The 26,018-nt window shown below is 41.7% G+C and overlaps 1 long non-coding RNA gene across 1 annotated transcript in view; it reads right to left on the bottom strand.

Annotated features, from left to right (window-relative positions):
* LOC126088517 (uncharacterized) overlaps window positions 1-26,018 on the bottom strand; it is a 59,529-nt gene that overhangs the window by 6,530 nt on the left and 26,981 nt on the right. The window contains exon 3 of the long non-coding RNA XR_007519949.1: window positions 19,114-19,315. This is a non-coding gene — a long non-coding RNA (uncharacterized LOC126088517). The remainder of the gene's footprint in view (window positions 1-19,113; window positions 19,316-26,018) is intronic.

Raw genomic sequence — 26,018 nt, 5'->3', positions numbered from 1 at the left:
AAAACGAGGTCAAGTTTATCTGATGCTTTACTGGAAGCTATACTTTGAATTCCAACTGCCTAAACAATTGTTCCAAATATCAGAAAATTTGTGGCTTCAAAGTGATGCTAACGATAAAGAATGTAAATTTGTGTAAAATAAGGAGTGCAATAAAACAATTATTTCTGTCTGCACACAAAATTGGGATTATTATTAATATTACGAGGGTTATACCAAAAGTAAGACTCCCGATTAGCTACAGCCTCGAGGGAAGGTGCTAGGCTAAATCCAACAACAGTGCCGTGCACAGTTGTTCCCCCACTCTCGAGTCCGCCTGTCCGTGATTCACTACATCACTCGGTGTTGGCTTGGCAGCCATCAGAGTTGCAAGTGTTGATCACCGCCCCCGCTAAGTGTGAGGTTCAAGGAGTAATCTGGTTTCTCCACTCAAGGAAGTTACCGCCCATCGGCAACTGACTGAGGTTTATGGTGAAGAGTGCATGTCCGTTCAGCACGTCCGCAAATGGTGCAGGGCTTTTGCCGAGGGTCGCATGGAAGTTCACAATGAAGAACGGAGTGGAACACTGTCAGTTTACGACGTGATTGTCCAGAAGATCAACAGTAAGCTGCTCAAAGATCAGAGGGTCACTGTCCGTAAAATTGTTGAACACATTCCTGAAGCTTCCCACAACACAACTGGAACAACTTTAACAGAAACGTTGTGTTATCGCAAGGTATGTGCTCGCTGGGTCCCCTGGATGATGACTGATGGACACAAAGAGCAACGCCTTGAGTGCCCTCGCAAGTTTCTTCAACATTGTGAGGGGCAGGCAACAAGGAGAAGTTGTTGGACTCTACTGTCACAGGAAATCGAATGTGGGTGTTTCATTACACCCCTGAAACAAAACAACAATCTCGTCAGTGGCGTCACTCCAGTTCACCGCCACCAAAGAAATTGAAATAAACGCAGCCACCAGGTTTTGGGATCAGAAGGTGGTACTCCTCATCGATTTCATGCACCTCGAACAACAATAAACTCAGACAGCTATTTTGAAATATTGACCAAACTCCAGTGAGCAATCCAGAATCGTTAGAGAGAATGACTGAAGAAGGGAGTAGTGCTCCTTCACAACAACGTTCGAACCCACATTGCTCTTCAAACACAGAGCTTTTGAAGAAATTTGGGTGGACTGTTATGCCCCATTCCCCGTACAGCCCAGACTTAGCCCCCCAGCGATAATCACCTCTTCCCCAAGCGAAAGGAACACTAATGTGGCAAATCTTCAAGAGCGACAATGAAGTGCGAGCATAGGTAACACGCTTCCTCAACAGGTTGGCGAGAGACTTTTACGACTTAGGTATACAAAATCTGGAGCACCGTCTTAAAAAAAAAAAAACATGTGACTATGTCGGAAAATAGACAAAAGTGTAAGCTTTTCAATGATGTAGAAATTAATAACAATAAACAATGTTTTCTATTTGTAAAAAACATGGGAACCTTACTTATGGTACAACCCTCATATTATTAATTGTTCATTTTAATACCAGTGCGCCACCTGACACACACCGATTTGCCCAGTCCCATTCACCAAACAACAACACGTCTCACGGCTCGCTAAGCACTGCCAAAACACATTCCCCTCCTACCACTGCCATAACCGTGCTGTGTCTGCCTCTCTCATCTTCCCTCCCACAGGCTCTACAGCAGAGCACCAATGGATTTGTCCACGTCAGCTAGTGCTCGCGAAGCACCTGAGTTGGCATGGTCTGCGCTACACGCATCCTAGGAAAAACTGTGCAGTCAGACATAGAACTAAAGTACACAGACACAATAAATACCTCTCCCACCTCCTGGAGGAACAAAGAAACGCCATGCTTTCCAGACGATACAGGGCAGATTTTGTGAACTTCCTAGAAAGCTGTTCCGCCAACGTGAGTTGTTCGCTTCTGCAGATGGTGGCCGTCCCTGCAGTCGCCACTGTGGCCGTGGACCACTCCCCGCCTGCTGCCCCCATGACACTCCACCCTCCAGCACATCAAGAAACGTTGCTACAGTGACGTGTGCAAAAAGTTCTACATATCCATGAAAGTGTGTCAGTGCAAGTGAAAGTGTTTAATCCCAATTAAAAACAATTCAATGTGTGGTAAAACTTTCACACATAATGTTGATCTTTTTTTGCACATGTTACACTTTAAGATACATCACACAAATGTGCCAGTAAAATTTTTAACAACGACATAAATGTCTGATTTTCTGGGCTCGAAAATATTCTAAATGGTCGTCCTCAAAGATTTGATTTTTGAACGAGAGTCAAATGCACTGTGATTTAAGAAATTCATTGGACATTTGCACACAGAGTTCATCTTGTGTAAAAGGAAATATACTTTACTTGAAAGAAATGCTTTTCAAACAACCATTCGGAATATTTTCCTGCAACCTGTTAGAAATAGATTCATTTCAGCAGTAGCGCCAGATGACAGGTGTCACCGCGGTTGCGCAGCTATGATGACACAGGAAGCCCATACATTCGTACGTTATAAAACATTAAAACATTTTACATTAGGTCATACAAGAAACAAGGCATTAGAGGATACTCAAGAGCATGGGAATTTTGTGAATCATACTAAATGTATAATTCGGCTTAAAGTGCACATTCGTATGTCCAGATTCAGATGTAAATTTTCTTGGAGTACCAGTACCGTATTATCTCATGTTTGGTTCTTTATTATGGCATAATGCCATACGTGCTAGATGATGAAAACGTGAACTTGAAATGCAGTGAACAGTTGAAACTAGCCAATAGTGTGGACTTAAACACTTCGTTTCAAATAAATTGACTGCCTCAGCAGAAAAGATCAATGAAAGTCAAATTTCTTTAACAAACCGACAAAAATAACTTCATTGTTTTGCAAGGCAATTAACACTTGACTGTCAGAAAGGTTGAAACAAAATAAAATCTGAAACTAATAACATATTTTAGCCTTCTGTAATTATGTGAACGTATTTTAATTCACTTGATAGCTCCTGGCCAAAGAAATCCGTTTTGTTTTCATTTGACGGGAGAGCAATAAACGAACAGGAAAAATCACTTAACGTAAACACGAGTCACGTGGAGACTACAACCTCCCCACTACAACTCAGACTGCTCTGTGCATCAGGTCCGGATCTACGACATTTCCGAACTGGGGCAATATTAGATAGTGGTGCTCCCCATCCATCAAGCATTTGAGGTAGGACACCAAAAATTTAAAAAAAATATCAACTTTCCAAAAATATCTTCATTTTGTAGCATACATATTTCTGAAGAGTCTGATACATAAAACTTATACGTTCGAGGGAATGTAAGACATGCTATTTGGTCTGTGTGCCAAAGTGCAGTGCCACGCCTCTTCACACAGCATTCTTCCATCGCACATCTCTGTATTTCGCTCTGTGGAATTGAAACGTGTAATATTTTGTAATGGGTACCATCAAAATATATTCAGGCCAGTGGAAATTAAAATGTCCTATGGTGCCTCTCCCGCTCCCAGTCGGCCGGTTTGACACCTTGCCCCTCTTTAAAAAAATCTCACAATTAATACTGGATAGGATTATTTGTAACCGGCAGAACAAGTACTCTTCAGAAAATTTGCAGTCTTTACTGCCTATTAGGTAATAACTTGCTGTTTTGTGTGACAAAAAATTAAATATAAGATATATAAAATGAGTAAAGACAAGAGACAAGCAAGACAGTACACATTTCTTCAATCCTTAAGTCCTAGCTTTTTTTTCTCTCTCTGAACTTGCAACAGCTTTATATGACGTACTTTCCTTTCTGGAAAAGAATCTATTACCTCATCAAAGTTCGGCGACGTTTTGCTACATGAAAAAATGAAATGTCGTCTAATACTAGAAAAGCTGTTAATACAAATAGTACCCAAGACTGGTGTGGTTTCTCGATCTGATTACGTGTATTTTGTCACTGTCTGCTAGATAAAACGAAATAGGCCTGCCTGTTATTCCTGTTAGTTGTTATTTCCACTCTGATAGTCTGAATCTATAGAATTCGCTACTAATTATAACAATGCTGATCATTTGCAAACCCAGTCAACCACATTAACAGGGATTGTCATTCACTCTTTCAGCTTCATTCGCTCAGCTCATATAGACACGTCCCCTTTTCTCTGCAGGAAAGTTTATTTCTAGATATGACAGTGATTCCCCTGACATCACGTACGCTATGCACGCATTCAAAAATCAACTTACGGTTCATTCAGAAATCAACTTAGAACTTGACCAAAAATGTTCAAAAACCAACAGGGATGCGTTCAAAATCATATGAGTGATCGATAGACCAATGTGGGCTGGATGCTAAGGAGCTATGCGAAACAAAGTCTTCTTCCTCAATAATATGAGTTTGGTGAGAATCAGCCATCAGGAGTTGGAGTGTGCAGGACCATTTGACATTCACTGTGAATGACTTGCGTTCAAACAATCGCTTAAGTTCAGAAGAATACTCACGCCAGCGTTTCCAATCAGATTCCTCAAACAGAATAACCTTATGATAATCAAACAAATTCTGAAATGCATAATCACCAGGAGTAGGATAATACACATACTTGGCAATATTGTCAAAATCAATAATCTTTTCAATCAAGGTACTCTTACCAACACCTGGTAAGCCATAAAGGTAGAGCACTTTCTTAAAGCCGTTCCTCAGTCCACCATTCCACCATTCAATAACTTGTTGAGCCCATCCATCATAAACAAACATGTAGGGCTTTAAAATAATAGAAGCCTTCCTACTAGCCCAAAACTCTTTATGAACTCTTTGAACGGCGTCGATATCTTGTGTAATAAGGCATGGTGGCAGCGTTCAATGCAGTTGCCTGTGCAGCAGCAGCACATATACACAAGATATCGACGCCGTTCAAGACAGACAATATATAAAACAATTGAAGACGTGGAAATGACAACTTCTGCTGCAGACAAGAAAAAGAATACTATATAGTCTGTCGCAGCACACTCTCTACTGGATGGACCAGCAGTCTTCTGTGGATGCCGACTCAACTTCAGCATTGACATCAACGATTCATTCACACATGGCAACGGGTGGTTAACTGTTGCAATAGTACGAGGTGGATCTGGAGTCCCAAATGTATCCGGCCTGGAGAGCTTTGTGGACCGTGATGTCATCGCATATAGAACTTACCATGTTACTGAGAACGCTAATAAAGATTTTTATTACACAAGATATCGATGCCGTTCAAGACAAGACAATATATAAAACAATTGAAGACGTGGAAATGACAACTTCTGCTGCAGACAAGAAAAAGAATACTATAAAGTCTGTCGCAGCACACTCTCTACTGGATGGACCAGCAGTCTTCTGTGGATGCCGACTCAACTTCAGCATTGACATCAACGATTCATTCACACATGGCAACGGGTGGTTAACTGTTGCAATAGTACGAGGTGGATCTGGAGTCCCAAATGTATCCGGCCTGGAGAGCTTTGTGGACCGTGATGTCATCGCATATAGACGGGACCCACACTTGCTAACATGTGGACTGGACCTAACGATGATTTGAAAGATCTTGCCAAAGTTTATAATCGTGTTATTCTCTCTCGTGTGATTGTTAAGATTTGGGGTATCGATTTTGAGCAAACTACTGTTCTTCTTAAGACGGCCTCTGCTAAACGCCAAGGCCAAATTGAAATAGCTGTTGATGGTAATGCTGAGAGGGCTATTAAGTTTTATAATGAAAAACTGCAAGGCAAGAAATCATTGAAAACGTATGCTGCCGGGTTTAGTGATTATTTGTTTTATCAGTCTGCTGAAGCACAGAGGTATGGTGCTCGGCCTCAAATATATTTTGGTCCTTGGCGTGGTATATATTCTCAACCTGCTGGTTTGAAACTTAATGAACATGAACTGTTTCCTAAAATTCAAATGAGGCCTGGTCTTGTTCGGAAGTATAAGCTGTATACCTATGCTAAGAATTATTGGTCTATTGAAAAGTTTATTGTTACTAATCAGTTGACAGATGTATTCAAAAATTGTGATTGTAATGATTCAATACAGCAGTGGCGTATTATTGCTGGACCTATACCTTTTTCTGATATTACTGGTAGTGCTGACACTTCTCGTCTTGATGAATTTGAAATTAGATTTAAGTATTCTGTAAACTTTGTATGGAAATTTGCTGGACAAACAGCGTACGCGAGCACCTAACACGCCTAGTGCTCGCGTCCAGGATAACGCTCCGCTGGCACTCTTAAAAAGTCTAAGTCCTTATCACGGTCACGTGCTCATTCTCGTCTTTAAGAGCGAGCGATCGGCGCGCAGCGGCTCATTCGCGCTGCTGCTGCACAGGCAACTGCATTGAACACTGCCACCATGCCTTATTACACAAGATATCAACGCCGTTCAAGACAGACAATATATAAAACAATTGAAGACGTGGAAATGACAACTTCTGCTGCAGACAAGAAAAAGAATACTATAAAGTCTGTCGCAGCACACTCTCTACTGGATGGACCAGCAGTCTTCTGTGGATGCCGACTCAACTTCAGCATTGACATCAACGATTCATTCACACATGGCAACGGGCGGTTAACTGTTGCAATAGTACGAGGTGGATCTGGACTCCCAAATGTATCCGGCCTGGAGAGCTTTGTGGACCGTGATGTCATCGCATATAGAACTTACCATGTTACTGAGAACGCTAATAAAGATTTTGGTAAATCTACCTATATGTCACCCTCTCCCTTTACTTTATATACTCGTAATAGACGTAAGCTATCATGTAATGAAACTGTATTTATTTGGATCATACATTGAATCCAAAATTTGTTAATTCAAGGTATGAAGTTGTTCGTAGGTGGTATAATAATTTTGGTAGATCATATTGTAACGTGAGAGAAGAAGCAGTTTTTAATTTAAATAACATACAGACTCACGTTGAAAATAGGAGAAGCGGTAATTCAAATACTTGGCGTTGGAGGTTTTACGTTGATTGTGGAAATAAAGTATATCAGACGTAATGTTCAAAGTTAAACATAAGGTCATGGGCACACTACGGTTGAGAGACATTACTAATGAGCTGATAGATAAGCGGAGGTCAGACTCTGACCCCGCTGATAAGCATGCGTCGGCTTGCGCGCCGCCGTCCCAAATGTATCCGGCCTGGAGAGCTTTGTGGACCGTGATGTCATCGCATATAGAACTTACCATGTTACTGAGAACGCTAATAAAGATTTTGGTAAATCTACCTATATGTCACCCTCTCCCTTTACTTTATATACTCGTAATAGACGTAAGCTATCATGTAATGAAACTGTATTTATTTGGATCAAAGGCAAAGGTACTTGTGAATATGTAAAATTTGTTGGTGACTGTGAATGTTAGTGTCTCTAAGCTCTCATTTCATTTGCAATTGTATTATTACTGTAAGAATAATCCTGTGTTTCGACTGACGCATGCTTTTATTGTCAGTCATTATAATCAGTATAGATTCATTCAGGCCTATCATAAAGAGTTTTGGGCTAGTAGGAAGGCTTCTATTATTTTAAAGCCCTACATGTTTATTTATGATGGATGGGCTCAACAAGTTATTGAATGGTGGACTGAGGAACGGCTTTAAGAAAGTGCTCTACCTTTATGGCTTACCAGGTGTTGGTAAGAGTACCTTGATTGAAAAGATTATTGATTTTGACAATATTGCCGAGTATGTGTATTATCCTACTCCTGGTGATTATGCATTTCAGAATTTGTTTGATTATCATAAGGTTATTCTGTTTGAAGAATTTGATTGGAAACGCTGGCGTGAGTATTCTTCTGAACTTAAGCGATTGTTTGAACGCAAGTCATTCACAGTGAATGTCAAATTTCAAGATCAGAGATCTATTAAGTTTGAAGGACCTATTGTTTGTGTGTCAAATGCATATGAGATTACCGACACTGCGTTTGATAGACGTTTGCATGTACAACTTCTGCTGCAGACAAGAAAAAGAATACTATAAAGTCTGTCGCAGCACACTCTCTACTGGATGGACCAGCAGTCTTCTGTGGATGCCGACTCAACTTCAGCATTGACATCAACGATTCATTCACACATGGCAACGGGTGGTTAACTGTTGCAATAGTACGAGGTGGATCTGGAGTACCAAATGTATCCGGCCTGGAGAGCTTTGTGGACCGTGATGTCATCGCATATAGAACTTACCATGTTACTAAGAACGCTAATAAAGATTTTGGTAAATCTACCTATATGTCACCCTCTCCCTTTACTTTATATACTCGTAATAGACGTAAGCTATCATGTAATGAAACTGTATTTATTTGGATCAAAGGCAAAGGTACTTGTGAATATGTAAAATTTGTTGGTGACTGTACATTGTATTTTCATAAATAAATTGATCTGTAGCGTAGCTTAAAAACGGACAAGGGTACATCTAGAATCTGTCGGCATAGAGCGAGAACAGCATGTTACGTCATGTCTCCGAGTGCTTGACCTTTGACCCCGGCCGATAAGGCCGCTGACGTCATGGTGGCAGCGCGCCAGCGGCTAAGGCTGACAAACAGCGTATTATTTTAAAGCCCTACATGTTTATTTATGATGGATGGGCTCAACAAGTTATTGAATGGTGGAATGGTGGACTGAGGAACGGCTTTAAGAAAGTGCTCTACCTTTATGGCTTACCAGGTGTTGGTAAGAGTACCTTGATTGAAAAGATCAAGATTGATTGACAATATTGCCGAGTATGTGTATTATCCTACTCCTGGTGATTATGCATTTCAGAATTTGTTTGATTATCATAAGGTTATTCTGTTTGAGGAATTTGATTGGAAACGCTGGCCTGAGTATTCTTCTGAACTTAAGCGATTGTTTGAACGCAAGTCATTCACAGTGAATGTCAAATTTCAAGATCAGAGATCTATTAAGTTTGAAGGACCTATTGTTTGTGTGTCAAATGCATATGAGATTACCGTGGCTCCCTCTGTTATGGAGGGAGCAATGTCACCAAAGAAGATAAGGAACTGAGTATTAGTGTGGTGCAGTGGATATGGCATTGGATTCCGATGCAAAGGGTCATGAGTTCGAGACCCCATCACGTGTGTAAATTTTAATTTCTGTATCTAGTTCTAGTACTCTGTATGTGTGTGTCAAGAAACAATGTCCTGCAATGATTTGTATGTGCGTGTACATATACTATATGATCTTCCACCCGAAGGCAGTTCACTCTATGCTCTTGTGCGACTTCAACTCTTAACAAATCTTCATCAAGTTAAAACTAATGTTAGTTACTCACCTAACTACATCTAAGAACACCTGATTCTCACTAGCTACGTGACATTATTTGTGATCAGTTCGTTCCCAGTAAAACATCAATCTACTGAGAAAAAGAAATAAAATATCTGGACTCTGAATTAAATGTGAAGAAATGTACAACTTCTTTAAAATGTCTCAACCTGAAACAACAGTTAAATATAGATTTTATTTATCACACTTCAATAACAGTTTTAAATTAAGTTTGGGAGACCACAAATTGGGAATCTGCAGCACGTGTGAAGAGCTGCTCACCAAACTGAAATCACCTCACCTGTCAGTCAAACAGGCAGCACAGGGTGAACTGGACATTCACAAATGAAGAGGCCACAAGTTCTACGAAGAGCTACGGAAGTGCAGTCAATTAGCTGCCAGGCACGACTGGTGTGGACTCCTGTTCAACCTTATGCAGCACCTGTCCTTGCCGTACATCCTAGTGCAGGACATGTTTCTTATCTGGGCGTAACATTGCTAAGCAATATGAAATGGTACAAGCATGAGAGGATTGAGGTCGGGAAAGTGAATGGTTGATTTTGGTTCATTTCGAGAATTTTAGGAAAGTGTGGTGCATCTGTAAAGGAGACCGTGTATTGGATGCTAGTATGTCCTATTCTTGAGTAATGCTCCAGCATCTAGGATCTGCAGCACATAAGATTAAAGAAAGGCTTCGAAGAAATTCAGAGGCTGGGTGCTAGATTTGTTATCGGTCGCTTTGAACAACATGCAAGTATTAAAGAGATGCTTTGGAAACTCAAATAGGAATCCCTGGAGTGAAGGCAACATTCTATTTGAGGAACACTATTGAGAACATTTGAAGAACTGGAATTTGAAACTGACTGCAGAACAGTTCTGCTGCCACCAAAATAAAGAACAAGAAAATAAGAGAAATTAAGGACTTGTAAGGAGGCATATAGTGTGTGTGTGTGTGTGTGTGTGTGTGTTTGTTTTCCCTCACAGAATTTGCAAGTGGAACAAGGAAGCAAATGACTAGTAGTGGTACAGGGTATCCTCTGCCACTCACTGCACAGTGACTTGCAGAATTTGTAGATGTAGTGTCCTCTTGTGTCTGCTGAAAACTGACGTCAGAACTGCGATGGCATAACAGTGGGTACCTTTTACTTTGTCCACTGCTTGGAGCTATGCAACTGAGGTGAGAAATCTTCTTTGTCTGTCAAAGGAGGGGACTTCCACGGAGCCTCCTATGTCCCCATTGGTTTGTCTGGTATTACACCCTTAGCAATGAGCCATGTAAGAAAAATGGGAGACCTTTGGCCACGACTGGTGGGGCTGCTTCTTGCTCATTGGCAAGTGACAACTGGCAGTGCTGCCTCCGCAGTGCTGTGGCTTCTTGAGTAGCCACGACTGGCATAGTGGCATCTGGCAGTGCTGTGGCTTCTTGAGTAGCCACGACTGGCATAGCGGCGTCTTGCAGTGCTGTGGCTTCTTGAGTAACCACGACTGGCATAGTGGCGTATGGCAGTGCTGTGGCTTCTTGAGTAGCCACGACTGGCATTGCGGCGTCTGGCAGTGCTGTGGCTTCTTGAGTAGCCACGACTGGCATAGCGGTGTCTGGCAGTGCTGTGGCTTCTTGAGTAGCCACGACTGGCTTAGCGGTGTCTGGCAGTTCTGTGGCTTCTTGAGTAGCCACGACTGGCTTAGCGGCGTCTGGCAGTGCTGTGGCTTCTTGAGTAGCCACGACTGGCATAGCGGCATCTGGCAGTGCTGTGGCTTCTTGAGTAGCCACGACTGGCATAGCAACGTTTGGCAGTCTGTGGCTTCTTGAGTAGCTACGACTGGCAGAGCAGCAGCCGGCTGCTTCTTCCTGGTGTTGGGAAGGGAAAGACTTTCTTGTATATCTCATGGCGATAGAGCCAGTCAATGGTGGCAAAGCAGTGGGAAGTAATGTACACATCTGCTGACCCTGCAGGTCAAGCGTGCACAGCCGAGGCAGCATCCACTATTCTGGTGCACGATTTTCTCGTTTCATCTTCCTCTGTCAATAGTTGACTGGTCATAGGTGTAGGACAGGATGGGGTCAAACAGAGCAGGCTCTGCTGGATGGCGATTCACCTCACCACTCACTTCCACAGCCAAGGCTGCGTCTGTGTAATGTCATCTCCGAGTCCCTATCGTGTTCTTATAGTGGTCCAAAAATGTGCTGGTCTGTGGTAAGTGGGCAGCTGAATGCAGGGATGGGAAAAGCCGACTGCTTAAAAACGAAGCTGGTATTTTAATTCTGAATAACCAGTATGTGTTGGTATTTGCTTGCTGTTTGTTATAACAGGTTTTCTTCTTCTTTCTTACTAATAACTGGGTAAAAAAACTGGCATATTACTTTCTCCCGACATCAGTGCTAAAATTTCTGGTTTTTGAATAAAACTCTTTTAATAATGGATAGTGTTTATTTGTAAAATTACCTTTGCTTTGAAATATTGCATTATTATAGAAACTGGGAAAAGTAGTCAGCACTGTTTTAATAACAATGCTTACAGTTAGAAACCAAAAACATGTCGTAAGAATCTACCGCACTGCAGAAACAATCTACCTGTTGACACAGGGCATGGCCTATTAGATGCTGTGCGTGTCTGTGCAATGTGCAAGACTTGTCCCCACATGGTCAGCATCTATATATGTATACTCCACAAGCCACCATATGGTGCACAGCGGAGGGTGCCTTGTAGCACTACTAGTCGCTTGTTTTTCTCTTACACTGGCAAACAGAGTGATGGAGAAACAACTATCCATATGCCTCTGTACAAGCCCTAATTTCTTTTATCTTTGTGATCCTTACACAAAATGCACATTGGTGGCAGTAAAGTTGTTATGTAGTTGGTTTCAAACACTGGTTCTCTGAATTTTCTGAACAGCATTCCATCAAACGAACCTCTTTTTCCCTCCAGGTATTCCCATTTGACTTCACCAAGCAAATCCATAATATGTGCTACTCGAACTTAATGGTAACAAATACAGCAGCATACCTTTGAAATGCTTCATTTTCTTTCTTTAATCCAGTCTTGTGTGGATGTCAAACTCTCAAGCAGTTACCAGGAATAGCTCACAAGTGTCCAATACCGTCTCTCCTTTACAGATGAACCACACAAAAACCTAAACATTTCATCTCAAAAGAAGAGAGGAAAGGAAGATCAGAAAGAATGAAAAAATACCAGACACTAAGAAAAAGAACAACACACAAAAAAAATGATTAATCCAACATACCGCAAAGACGGTGACATGAAAGAAGAACAATCTACGACCACGAAAAAATCACTTTTCATCCACAGATTATAGACTGTGTAGTTGATACAACAAATGTCCTCAACTTGGTTTCCTTAATTTGTTGAAAAAACTGTGACTCATATTTGTAACGAAACAAACAGGTCTTTAACCCAAGTTCTGAACTCCTGACAGATAGAACGAAGAATGAGTGGACACACATGAAGCCAAATGAATTCTTTATCTTTTAGCTATGTCTCAAATTATGAAAATAATAAAAAAGTTGTCTTCATCGGATTACTGGTCAAAACATCCACTTCTGGAAACTCCAATTTTTTCCACTACTACATTCACGAGATAGATATTTTGTCGTGTCCTGACATAGGTGGGAGAGGGAGAAAAGGGGTTACTGGTCAGTCTGCACTCCCGAGAAGTACAGAGCAGAAGACAGAAGGACAATTCACAGTGAAGGCATTTGATTGTATCTGAGCCTACACTGGTACACGCATTTACTAGAAATGCAGGTGGTGAGACTTGGTAGGGAACTCGTTGTGGAGACTCTTGGACAAACAGGGTTTTGAAATAGTTGTGTATTCCAGACAGGATTAACTAATACACTGGAGGCTAGTTCTAGGGTTAGAAAAAACATGGATAACATTGTTACAACAGAAACCAGTGCAGAAGTTCCAGGAGTGGATGCTAACCACAGTAGCAAACACTAGCAGCATCTTAAGGCAACAACTTAGTTGCAAAACAAAATATACTGAATATGACACTGTTCACTGAGGCACTCCAAGTGAAAGAGCAAACTTATGCGAAGCTGGACTAAGGCTGGAGTCGGGGGACGCGGATTCGGCGCCCAGATCATTTGACTGAGAACTCCGCCAAAATTCGGAATGTAGGGGTTTTAAAGAGTCGCGTGGGGGCACTGTTTTTCCCACTTAAAGCCATCCAGCCAATCCCGCAGGTCTCTTGCAGGCACCTGCCAATCACAGTTTAGTTAGGTCCCCTCCACTGCTCCTAAGGTGGCGATGTTAATGCAATTGCACTAAGTCCACATTTGGTATCAACATTGTTCAGCTGAAAGCTAAACGTAACTGCTCTGTCAAATAAGGCTTGCAACATTATTGTTGTACGTCATTTAGCCCCGCCCCCCGGGATCCCCGGAGTAGGGACTGCTAGGTCAACAGTCTTTTGGCATTTTCGCTCTCTTTCTAACCCTTGTGAGCCTACTGACGTTGTTGTTCTCGGGGCTGGTATCAAGCTGGCTTTATCGCTAATATATGCCTGTTGGTTACAAAGTTCTATGGTGGCAACCTACCACAACGTCTAGACAACATGAAGTTACATGTTAATGCCTCGAAGAGTAACTAGTGCCCTCGGACCGCGTCTGGGGGCATCTAAATTTTCACAACGCTCTCCCCTTACGGTTTACTTCATGTAACAATATCTCTCCTAGTTTCATCTGCCCTCAGCATCATCTCTGCTTCCGCACCTTGGAGTGCCTGTCCTCCTTTCTCACAGCTCCAAGATAACATTACAGTAGCAAGGAGTAATCAATATATTACAATTTGTCTGTCATATAATTTTTACACTTCAATTGTAATACTGTGAATACAGCAGACAACTTGTTCAAACTATGTCCTATTTTGGGCAACTTTCATAATGTTTTCAAAAAGCATTTACACCCATTTGGAATGCTTTGTGTGGATGAATCTCTGTTCAAAGGGAGACTATGAACAAAACAGTATATCCCAGCAAAGCGAAATAGTTTTGGAATAACAATGTTTTGATTTGTGATGTTCAAACAAATTATTGGATACCTACTGCAGAACTGACAGCTGTCACAAAAAACAATCTTGGGGTCTCTGGAGACATCATCGCAACTCTAACTGAGCCATTTTTGCAGAACGGACATACATTGTTTGGTGGTAATTAGTACATGTGCCCAGATTGTTCTGCTGGCTGTATGGCAACTAATGCATGTGGTACTGTACGGCCCAGCATAAAAGACATGCCCAAAATGACAGAGAAATTGCAAACTCAGGTCTGTTTCAGGGCTAATGTTGCCAATGAAATGACGTGACAGAAGGGATGCCCACATGCTGCCAACTTTTCATTCAGCAGACACGCCAGAGACATCTAAAAGGGACTACAAAACAGGTGTGAAACGTATGAAACCTTATGTTCTAACTGATTATAACAAGTCAGTGGGAAGCATGAATCGGAGCGATATGATCATGAAAACTTTGGAAAGTGTCAGGAAGAACACCAAATAGTACTGAAAAATTTTCTTCCGGCTAACATGCATGAAGTTGTTCAATGCATTTTGTCTGTACAAACTGTCACCTGGTAAGCTGCAGTACGCGATTTTTCAGCTGGGCTTGATTCAGGAAACATTGGAAAAATACAAGCTCAACAAAAGGAGACCAAGTGGGGATGGCAGCCGAATTGATGTGCTGCAAAGGCTGACTGCTGGACTTCAGCTTCCAGGTCAACTGCCGAAGTATGCAGCATGCATTATTAGTAAAAAGAAATACAACAAATGAAAGCAAACAGGAATTTTCTGGAAAGTCTGCAAGCAGACATTATGTGAATTTCTGTGTTTTGCTATGTAACATGAAGTGAAAAACATATTCCCTGGTGCTTACACATAAGTAAACATCGTGTGTCTAAATATTATGCCTGAATATTTGTACGAAACCGAAATATAAGCAGTAGGCATTGCATTTGTTTCTGTGTTCTCAAATAATATGTAATTATGCAAACAATGTGTGCAAAATTGTTGCAGAAACTGAGTTTGCTTCTATTGTGTCAATTCATTAATAGTGTAAATAATATACCTGTTGTTTTTTTGAAATGGAAAAAAAAGAAAATAAAGTTCATTTCTGAAAGTGGCAAGATTTCTTATGCATCATTTCATACAATGTGAAAATTATGTTACATGATGCTGATAATCAGGACCTGGATTAATATGTAAATACATATTTTCATTTTAAATAATTTTCATTGTATTTGTAGTTTTCTACATAAATCGTGACATTTGGAGGTTGAAAATGTAACTTTCATTTTCCTTATTTCGAAGGTTAATCAATATTTGTCCGTATTTCAAAGTTTAGTCAATATTTGTCCTTATTTCAAAGTTTAGTCCATATTTTGACATCAAAATTGCATAAATTTCGACATTATGTTATATAAAACTGATCTTTTTAAAATGTAAATTCATTAAATGACACTACAAAGTGCGATTTTGGCCCCTGAATATCCGAGCCGAAAACACAAATTGCACCACAGCCTAGACTTCAGACAGCCTGCAAGCCTTTTAGTGTCATTTCCCAGGAATTATGGGAAGAGGGAAAGAAGCAAAATCTCCTCTGGGGAGTGAAGCACTGAAATGACGTTTAAGGAGGGGAGGGGTGTGGAGGGGAGGAGAGGAGAGATGTTGTCCACTGCTGTCAACATACCCTTCCCTATCAGTCATCTCCTGTAGTGCAAATGTGTCACTAAAGTTACAAGCTTTCGTGAGAGCACATTTATAAACACGCTATTATCAAATGTAGTACCGGTCTGTAGTAAAGAGCATGAGATTAAATTAAGGGAGCTAAAATGCAATTTCTTTCAATGGCAAAGGTCGTCGGTACCCTCAATGTCCATGAAATCGACCAGTCGAAGCTAGGTTGGAATGGGTCACTAAGAAGCTTACAGACGGTACCCTATATGGCGTCTTCATCATAGATATGTTACACGATTTCTATTCCTCCACATTTTCTGTTTTGTCATTCAACTGTCTTCCGCATGTAATGCAGAACAATTAGGCCTTACAATCAACCAGGCTAGTTCATCCCAGCAATGTGAAAAATAAGGCTGCAAGTGTTTTGTTCAACTCACAATGTCTGATGCACACCTCCACAAGTAGTACACTAGCCATACATATGAATTTGCCCCCTCCCCCTGAAACTGCCACCCGGTTCAGATACCCCAGTTTGCCACCTGCCCCCCCCCCCCCCCCCCAAATACATCCGGGCCTGCTGCACACGTGTGAATCTGGCAGCCTGGGCGCGCCAGTAAAATTTTTCCGGGTATCATGTGGCTGGTTGCTGCTACTGCTGCCTACACAGCTAACAGCCACATTTCTGTAGCCAGAAGCGGGAGAAGGTATTACTCATACGCGACTCAATGGCGCGTGTGCATAAGCCTGCTCGTAACTGCTTACATGAATCTAATGTAAACAGTTGTGACGTCACACTCATTGGAGGCAATTTGTTGTTATGAAGCTTGCATAATCTTCCTAAAGCCTTTGATACATTTTGCTGTTGACAGACGATTGTACGTGCACTGTGTTATTTTATATGGCACATTTACTTTGCAATTTAAGTTTTATTTTCGTTTTTTCTCTCTCGTTCATATTTTAATGCTGCAGTATTATTCTGCAGCAGCGGGATACAGTAATATCCTTTGTTAGAGTATCGATTTTTACAGCTCAAAATTACAAAAATTTAACTGAAAACTAGAACAAGGAAAAATTCCTGGAATCCTAAAAAATTCCTGGGTTTTTCCCGGTTTTCTCCCGGATGAAAAAATTCCCCGATCTTCCAGTTGTCCCGGGTCATATACACCCTGGGTTTACTACCAGCAAGACAGTGCACCACCATTTCCTCAGTGAAGTTTGAGGTTTCCTTGATAATAATTCCTAGGTAAGTGGATTGACCATGAAGGGGCAATCACATGGCCACCCCACTCCCCAGACTTGACACCACTGGATTTCTCTCTCTCAGGTTTCATTAAAGACTGGGTGTGTGTTCCTCCTGTGGCAAACAATTTAGATGTACTGAAAAATCAAATCTACACTGCCATTCAACAAGTTATACCCAATTTGCTGCAACTAGTGTGGGAAGAAACTGATTAACGGTGGGATGTTTGGCGCATCATAAATGGTAGTCACATCCAACCAAAATGACACTTTACACTTTTATGTGAAATTTGAAGTGCATTTACTACAAAATGACATCTACTGATTCCGTAAATTACCTCAATAAATTTCTATATCATTGCAAAGTTGTAAAGTCCTTTTTGACCCACACTGCATACTGACTACACAATAGCATCAAGAATGTATTTTTTTTTACAAGGTGTACATCTTTTTGGATGGCAATCGTCATACAGGCATTTATAACAAATTCTTATTGTACTATGGACAAAATAAAGTGGATGACGATTTGAATGAAAGCAGAAATAAGTGAAATGAAATTCAAGCAAAATGAGAAATAGAAATAATGAAAGCAGTAACGTGGACAAAAATGTAAGATGACAAAATGGAAGCAATTAAACTGAAATCAATACATAACAATACTCAAAATCACACGGACAAAGATTCCAAGTGGAAACAGACTGACATGAAGAAAATTGAGAGCAAAAGATGCATTTTGTACGATGGTTAATATGGTGTGAAAAAGAAATTACATTTAACCCAATTAATTGAATAAAAATAATCATTAACATCATTTCAATAATGACTGAAAAATAAAAAATTTGAAAGCTCCTAACACGATTTGAACCTATATCTTTTAGCATATGAGGTTAGTACCTTAACATTACACAACGCAACCAGTTTGTAACTTGTTATAATTTTTGAAGCTATAGAGCATCATGTGAAACACTGAATGTTTTTCTTTGTTGGTTATTGGCAAACAAGGCCCACCAAGGTGAACAACTGCAGGGTAAGATTTCTTGGCACCTGACCTACATTGCTGTATAGATTGTTTTTGCAACAATCCCACCAATGGGGACCTCTCCTTCTTAGTGGGAGAAAGATATTTACTATCTCGGTTCATGAATAACTGTGTGCACACAAGGGTGTTGGGAAGGGGGGGAGGGGGGGGGGGGACACAGTTGCATAGAACAGGAGCATATAGCATTTGCTCACAATTTCACTGAAATTCCATCAAATGGAGTACACGACAGGACAGTATGAACAGTGCCACCCCCCCCCCCCCCCCCCCACACACTTCGAATTCAATGTGTCACTTTAACAAATGCCTCTGAGTTTTGTGACTTTGTAGGCTTCCCTGGTGTAATAAGTCTCTTTCAGTTTGCTGCCAGATACTAAAACCAACTTGATCCAATTGTTTGCCATCTTCGGGAGATGCTGAGAACAGTTCTCAGCAGGACTCAAAAGCAGCGTTCTCCTGAAGATGGTGAACAGTTGGAGTGCTGAAATATTGAATAGAGCTGATTTTAGTATCTGGTAGCAAACCCAAAGAGACTTTCCAGTCAATGATTTTTCTCTTTAAACTCTGCACTTTCTTTAATACAATGCACGAAGATGCATCAAAGTTGTAAGGTGGCCAGCATTGCACGAAAAGGCGTATCCCAACCAGTGTCAGTTTTACGCCCATAACCTGTAATGGGGTTAATAATCAATAGCCTATAGCCATTCCAGCTTTGCGTTGAAAAAACATGAAATGTTCGGAGAATCAAGACAGACACAAAAAGTTTTGTTGTATTTTAGGCATATTCTTACTTCATATACGACCACAATGAATTATCATTCAATTAAAAATTTTACGGTCATGCACAGCTGTGCCCATCAACAAATTAAAGTTAATTTACCATCTCTTCCAGTAAATTCTGTCAGTTTCCGTATGCGGGCAACTGAGAAGGTGCGCTAGATGACAGTTATGAACTGGACGGCTACTCACAACTCCAGCGGATTCACTGAGTGTCTGGCAAGCACTTGTATTGTTTGTACAGTACCTTGAGATGTCCCTCAGCAGAAAAATGTCTCAGTCTAGGAGACACTAGATCTCACCACCTGTAACAAGTGATGCCATTCAGTACACAGAAAGTTTCAAGAACACAAAGTATCGTAAGTTTAAGAGCATGAATAAATTTATGTATCATGTTGAGGCAATACAAAAGCATGGGTCATGATGGGGGCCCATCAAGTTATAGAAGGTGGGAATGATTCCCAGCTGAGAACAGATGTTTACAATGAGAAATCTATCTCCCCTGAAGCGAGACTGCATCATTACTTTGAAACTTAGCAGATTACTTCTTTTTTCGGTGTTAAGTATTGGTGTCACCTGCACAACTTTCCAGTCTTTAGGTCTAGATCTTTGATCAAGCAAGTGATTATACACAATTCGTAATATGGGTTTTTTTTTAATAGGCATACTCAAAGAGGAATGTAACTGGTGTACAATCTGGACTGGAAGACTACAATTGTAATATGGTAATGTCTATACATAGCCAAGGCATGGATTTAATTAAGGCAGGAGAAACAGGAAACATGGAAAAGAGGAAAAATATTGGACCTGATAAAATACTGTGGTGAATAGTGGAACAGGATGAATAATATGTACAAGTAAATTGAACAATTGGATGTTGCAAATTCCCAAAATGAGAGAATGCAGAATGGAAAAACAGATATGCGAGGATTTTTGACCATGTCAACCAGAAAAAATTTCTGGTCATGCAAGTGGCTCCTAGAAATCTGATGTGATCTTAATGTAGGAAATAAAATTATGGAAAATAATTTAATTGGACAGATAAAAAATCGACTCACCAAGTGGTGGTAGAACACACATGGGAGGGTTGTAATTAGCAAGCTTCCGGAGCCAGTGTCTCCTTCTTCAGGCAGAAGTGTTGAAGGGAAAAGAAAGGGGTAAAGGGAAAGGACTGAATAAGTCTAGGAAAAGGGGTAGAGATTTTGATAAAGTTGCCCAGAACTGCAGATCAGGCTAGACTTACCACACGGGATGAGAAAAAGGTCTTTCCTTCTCATCCTCTGCGGTAAGTCTAACCTGAAACGCAGTTCTGGGCGACTTTCCCGAAATCTAAGCTTTTTCCTAGACCCCTCCAGTCCTTATCCTTCACCCCTCTTTCTTCCCCTTCAACTTGAAGAAGCCACTGGCTCCAAAAGCTTGCCTAATTACAACCATCATGTGTGTGTTCTGCCACCCCTTAGTGAGTAGATTTTTTGTCTATCCAATAAAATTATTTTGTCAAAAATTGTTTTCATTGTTACAAAATTTTGGAAAAATACATACTGAAAGAAGATTTTGGGCTTCCATCTCCAGAGAAAAGAAAATATTGAAGCAAAATGGTCAGAAGTTTGGAAGCAATAACACTCTGAAAGAATAAAAAATTACTGGAAAATAAGAAGCAGTTATTTATTTGGTCCACAGCAGGGCCCAATGGTAAAAAAATTGGGGGGAGGGGGAGTTAACACAGCAAAACGTGATAAGGTTTCTAACGTGGCAAGCTGGAACTGTGCCAACTACTATGATTGCATTCCTGTTAATATTTGAACTTTTTCTTTTCACTTACCACCCACTTTTCACAGTCACATATGTAATATGTAACGTCCTTAAATATGCCAAGTCAGTAATTACACTGAGTTTCACTTACATTCATTGTTTAAATGATAAATTTGGGTATGCTGATTTCATTAATGTACACAGTGTTCACTAGAGTATTGTTAACTGAAAGATGTACCTAACTGAAATTTTTATGGCAACAATTAATAAATTTCTATTGAGTTAATCTGCATAACTGAATAGATTAACACCACTCATCTGAAGTACTCCCAGTAACGTACTCCTATTTTCATAAAAACTAATCAAGTTACTATATAAGTGACAACAGAAGTTCAACCTGTCACTTCTGTGTTTCTTAAATTATGACTTGCCTCTGTCCTTTTGTTGCTATAAATTTTATGCACAAGATTATATACCTCATTAAATAATTAACACACTACAATTTTGCATAAATCATCATAGTGTAAAGAAACTCCCAAATGCCAACCGTACTTGTAAGTATGATCTTCCCGGCATAGGTGCATAATGTGGCCCTATGACAGCCTCTAAATTGTTAACCTGCAAAATACTTCACAAAAAATTACAGCTGATTCACTGTTGCAAAATTTAAAACAGGCATTTTTCAAATAATCACGTATTTTCCAAAATAACAGTTTGTTCATACACCAGTCTTAAAATAGTCAGACGACACCCAACAGTCAATCCCAGGTGCACTACTAACTATGCAAAATCACTGTGCAACCTATCTGCGACAGTTTGCACCAAGCCATGGCACTGCTACCCACTCTTTATAAAACGTGATTATGACTGTCTGCACTCAGTAATCATTTGAGTCACACTATGTATTAAGTTTTTATAACAAAGTTTGTGTAATCATTCATGCAACATCGTGTATCGGATTAGTAATGTAAATACTGTGACTGCCTATCAAAGGCGTAACACATCATATCAAAACTTCAGACAGAAACAGTCAGTTGCACTGCAAATTCTGAACTGGTACTGTGAATCACTTATTAAGTGTGGCTCCATTAACCTGACATTATGAACAGTTTTCCTATTTGCACAGCTATTTGTGCTTTCATAACACTGCTTACTATGAAGTCTGAGAGTAAATATTGTTCTGTCACCGAAAATGCATTGTCCAAAGAATGGATTAGGGAGAAATGGGAGTTTCACTACCCGAGTAATTAGAGTGATGCACTGATGAACTGGTAATAAAGATGGACAAGTCAGGTAGGAAAATGCTCCAGATTCATCATGCAATCTCCATGTATACTCAAGCAGGTACCACCATTTTTGTGTTAGCAGAAGAGCCAACACCGTGTTACAAGTGGAGGCCGAAACGCACGCATTTTAGCTCATGCAGGCTGGCGTGAGGAGGGAAGAACCATACTGACGTGAGGTCTGGAACATGACAAGGAATGAGAATTCAGAAAGCGGACATAATTAGTTTGATACTTAACTTTAATCCATTAATGATGAACCACGCTCTTGATGGTACATGATTCACAATATTATCTGTTCAGAATACATTCTAGTAACTGAATATGGCGCCTTGCTAGGTCGAAGCAAATGACGTAGCTGAAGGTTATGCTAAACTGTCGTCTCTGCAAATGAGAGTGTATGTAGGCAGTGAACCATCGCTAGCAAAGTCGGCTGTACAACTGGGGCGATTGCTAGGGAGTCTCTCTAGACTAGACCTTCCGTGTGGCGGTGCTCGGTCTGCAATCACTGATAGTGGCGACACGCGGGTCCGACGTATACAAACGGACCGCGGCCAATTTAAATGCTACCACATAGCAAGTGTGTTGTCTGGCGGTGACACCACAACCATCAACCTCAATTCTAGTTGTAGATTCAGGCAGAACAAACTCTTGTCAAAAGAATTCACAATGTATTTAAATTGGAAGCATTTACACATACCGTCAACTGAACGGAACGTGAACATTTCTTGGGAAGAAAGCATTTATCTTGACAATCCATGCACATGACACACATGATCAGAGTGGGCAGAGATAGCGGCCATGTGTTATGTGAAGTGTGCCTGTTGGTTGGTTGGTTGGTTGGTTTAAAGAGGGGAAAGGGACCAAACTGCTAGGTCATAGGTCCCTTGTTCCAAATAAAACAATGCCACAAGGGTGAGAATAAAGCAATCAAGACTGAAAACACAAAATGGAAAGAAAGGAAAAACCACAAGAACGACGGAAGGGCAACAAACACTTAAATGGAAAAAAGGGGAGAAGAAAACCACAGAAACGCAAGAAACAGGTAGAAGAGATTACCATGGCTGGTTGATCATGAGAATAAAAAGGAGAAGCCAGCCAGTCTGCAACACATTAAAACCTCCACCCTAAAAGCACTAGGGTGGAGGACACAGAGGGACAAGGACATACGCTAAAATTTTGTTCAAATAATAAAGCCCATACTCACGAATAAAACATAAAACTAAATCAGCTGATGAGGCATTGTCAGGTAAAATTAGCGGCAATGAGTCTGGCAACCGAAGATTTCTTCACAGGGCAGTCAAAGTGGGGCAGTGCAACAGAATATGGGCCACCGTCAACCGGGTGCCACATCGACGCTGGGGCAGGACTTTATGGAGCAGGAGGTTGCTGTAGGTCGCCCAAGTGTGGCCAATGCGGAGCTGGCAGAGAACCACAGAATCCCTGCAAGAGGCTCGCATGGAGGACTGCCACACGTTCATAGTCTCCTTAATGGCACGCAGTCTGTTGAGCGTACTGAGACTATGCCATTTCGTCTCTCAAAGCTGAAAAACCTGGTGATGTAAAAATGAACACTGGTCAGTTACTGGAATGCCGATCTCCATAAGCGGTTTCCGTGTTTGGCCAGCCTGTCAGCAAGTTTGTTGGCTGGGATTCCGACGTGTCCTGGGGTCCACACAAACACCACTGAACAACCGGACCATTGCAGGGCATAGACTGACTCCTGGATGGTCGCTACCAAAGGATGACGTGGGTAGCACTGGTCAATAGCTTGTAGGCTACTCAAGGAATCAGTACACAGAAGAAATGATTCCTCAGGGCATGAACGGATATACTGAAGTGCACTAGATGTGGCCCACCAGCTCTGCAGTGAAAACACTTCAACCATCGGGCAAAGAATGTTGTTAAATATGTCCTCCATGGACATAAGTGAAGCCAACATTACCATCAGCCGCCAAGCTGTCAGTGTTAACCACTTCATGGCCTCGGTACATGTCAAGAATCGAGATGAATTGACACCGAAGGGCTGCGGGGTGAACTGACTCCTTTGGCCCATGCGAAAGGTCCAGGCAAAGCTGCGGCCTAGGTGTAACCCATGGAGGTGTACACAACTGGACCTTGGGTATAGGTGGTAAAGGCAAGGACTCCAGTTCAGACAGAAAGGATCGGACATGTACTGCAATTGTTAAGCCCTGACCTGAGCCTCCGATGCAGGAGATGAACCGGCATGGGTGAGAAAAGGAGACAGTAATTCGGACGCGCAGGAGAACTATGAACGTGTGCAACATAACTGGTGAGTAGTTGTGCACGCCTGACCTGCAATGGAGCGACTCCAGCCTCCGTAAGACGCTGGTCACCGGACTCGTCCTAAAATCTCCAGTTGTTGGTCGAATGCCGCAATGGTGCACTGGATTGAGTAAACACAGCGCTGAGGGTGCCGCCAAACCATAAACCAGATTCCCACAGTCAAGGCAGGATTGAACAAGGGCCCCATATAGCTGCGGCAGCTTAGAGCGATCTGCATCCCAGTTGGTGTTGCTCAGGCACCTGAGGGCATTGAGGTGCTGCCAGCACTTCCGCTTAAGCTGACAAAGGTGAGGAAGCCAAGTCAATTGGGCGTCAAAAACCAGTCCTAAAAATTGATACATCTCCACTACAGTGAGGGGATCATCAGTATGGTAAAGTTCTGGTTCCAAATGAACAGTGTGATGCTGACAGAAGTGCATAAAAACCAAAAACTGAAAGCCGTGGACTAGACCCCATGACTGCCTTGCAGATGGCTTCCTGTAGGTGCCACTCAGCAACACCAGTACTGGTGGAGCAGTACAAAATGCACAAGTCATCTGCATAAAGAGAGGGTGAGACGGACGGCCCTACAGCTGCTGCTAGACCGTTAATGACCACTAAAAATAGAGACACTCAATACAGAGCCCTGCGGGACCCCATTCTCCTGGATATTGGGGGAACTATGAGAAGCACCAACTTGGACACACAAAGTATGAATTGACAATAAATTCTGGATAAAAATCGGGAGCAGGCCTCGGATACCCCACTCGTGTAATGTGGCAAGGATATGATGTCGCCAGGTCATGTCATACTCTTTTCTTAAATCAAAAAAGACAGCAACAAAGTGTTGGTGTCTGGAAAAGGCTGTTCAGATGGCAGACTCGAAGGACACAAGATTATCAGCGGCAGAGCAACCCAGACGGAAGCCATCCTGGCACGGAGCCAGTAGGTCATGTGACTCTACGATGCAACCCAACCACCGACACAACATACATTCCAGCAGCTTACACAGAACATTGGTGAGGCTGATGGGCTGATAGCTACCCACATCAAGTGAGTTTTTGCCAGGTTTAAGCACTGGTACGATTGTGCTCTCCCGCCAGTGGGATATAAAGATGCCATCACACCAGATCCGGTTGAAGATCACGAGGAGATGTCGGTTGTAGTCAGATGAGAGATGTTTAATCATCTGACTGTGGATCCGATAGGGCCCAGGAGCTGTATCGGGGCAATGTGCAAGGGCACTGAGGAGCTCCCATTCTGTAAATGGGGCATTATAGGGTTCACTGTGGCGTGTAGTGAACGAGACGACTTTCCCTTCCATCCGCCGTTTGAGAGTGCGAAAGGCTGGGGATAATTCTCTGCCACAGAAGCACGAGCACAGTGCTCGGCAATCACGTTTGGGTTGGTAGAGAATACACCATTTATGTCAACACCGGGAACACCTATTGGGGTCTGGTACCCAAAAACTCGTTTGACCTTTGCCCAGACTTGGGAAGGTGACATATGGCACCCAATGGTCAACACATACCTCTCCCAACACTCCTGTTTCCGCCTTTTGATAAGCTGGCGAATGCAGGCACGAAGCTGTTTAAAAGCTATGAGGTGCTCCAGGGAAGGGTGCCGCTTATGCCACTGTAGAGCTCACCGACGTTCCTTAATTGCCTCTGCGACTTCCAGCGACCAC

The sequence above is a fragment of the Schistocerca cancellata genome, chromosome 6 (genome assembly GCF_023864275.1).
Source record: "Schistocerca cancellata isolate TAMUIC-IGC-003103 chromosome 6, iqSchCanc2.1, whole genome shotgun sequence".
In the NCBI taxonomy this organism is placed as follows: Eukaryota; Metazoa; Arthropoda; class Insecta; order Orthoptera; family Acrididae; genus Schistocerca; species Schistocerca cancellata.
The sequence above is the reverse complement of the archived record's forward strand: the minus strand, read 5'-3'. Positions and strand labels throughout refer to the sequence as shown.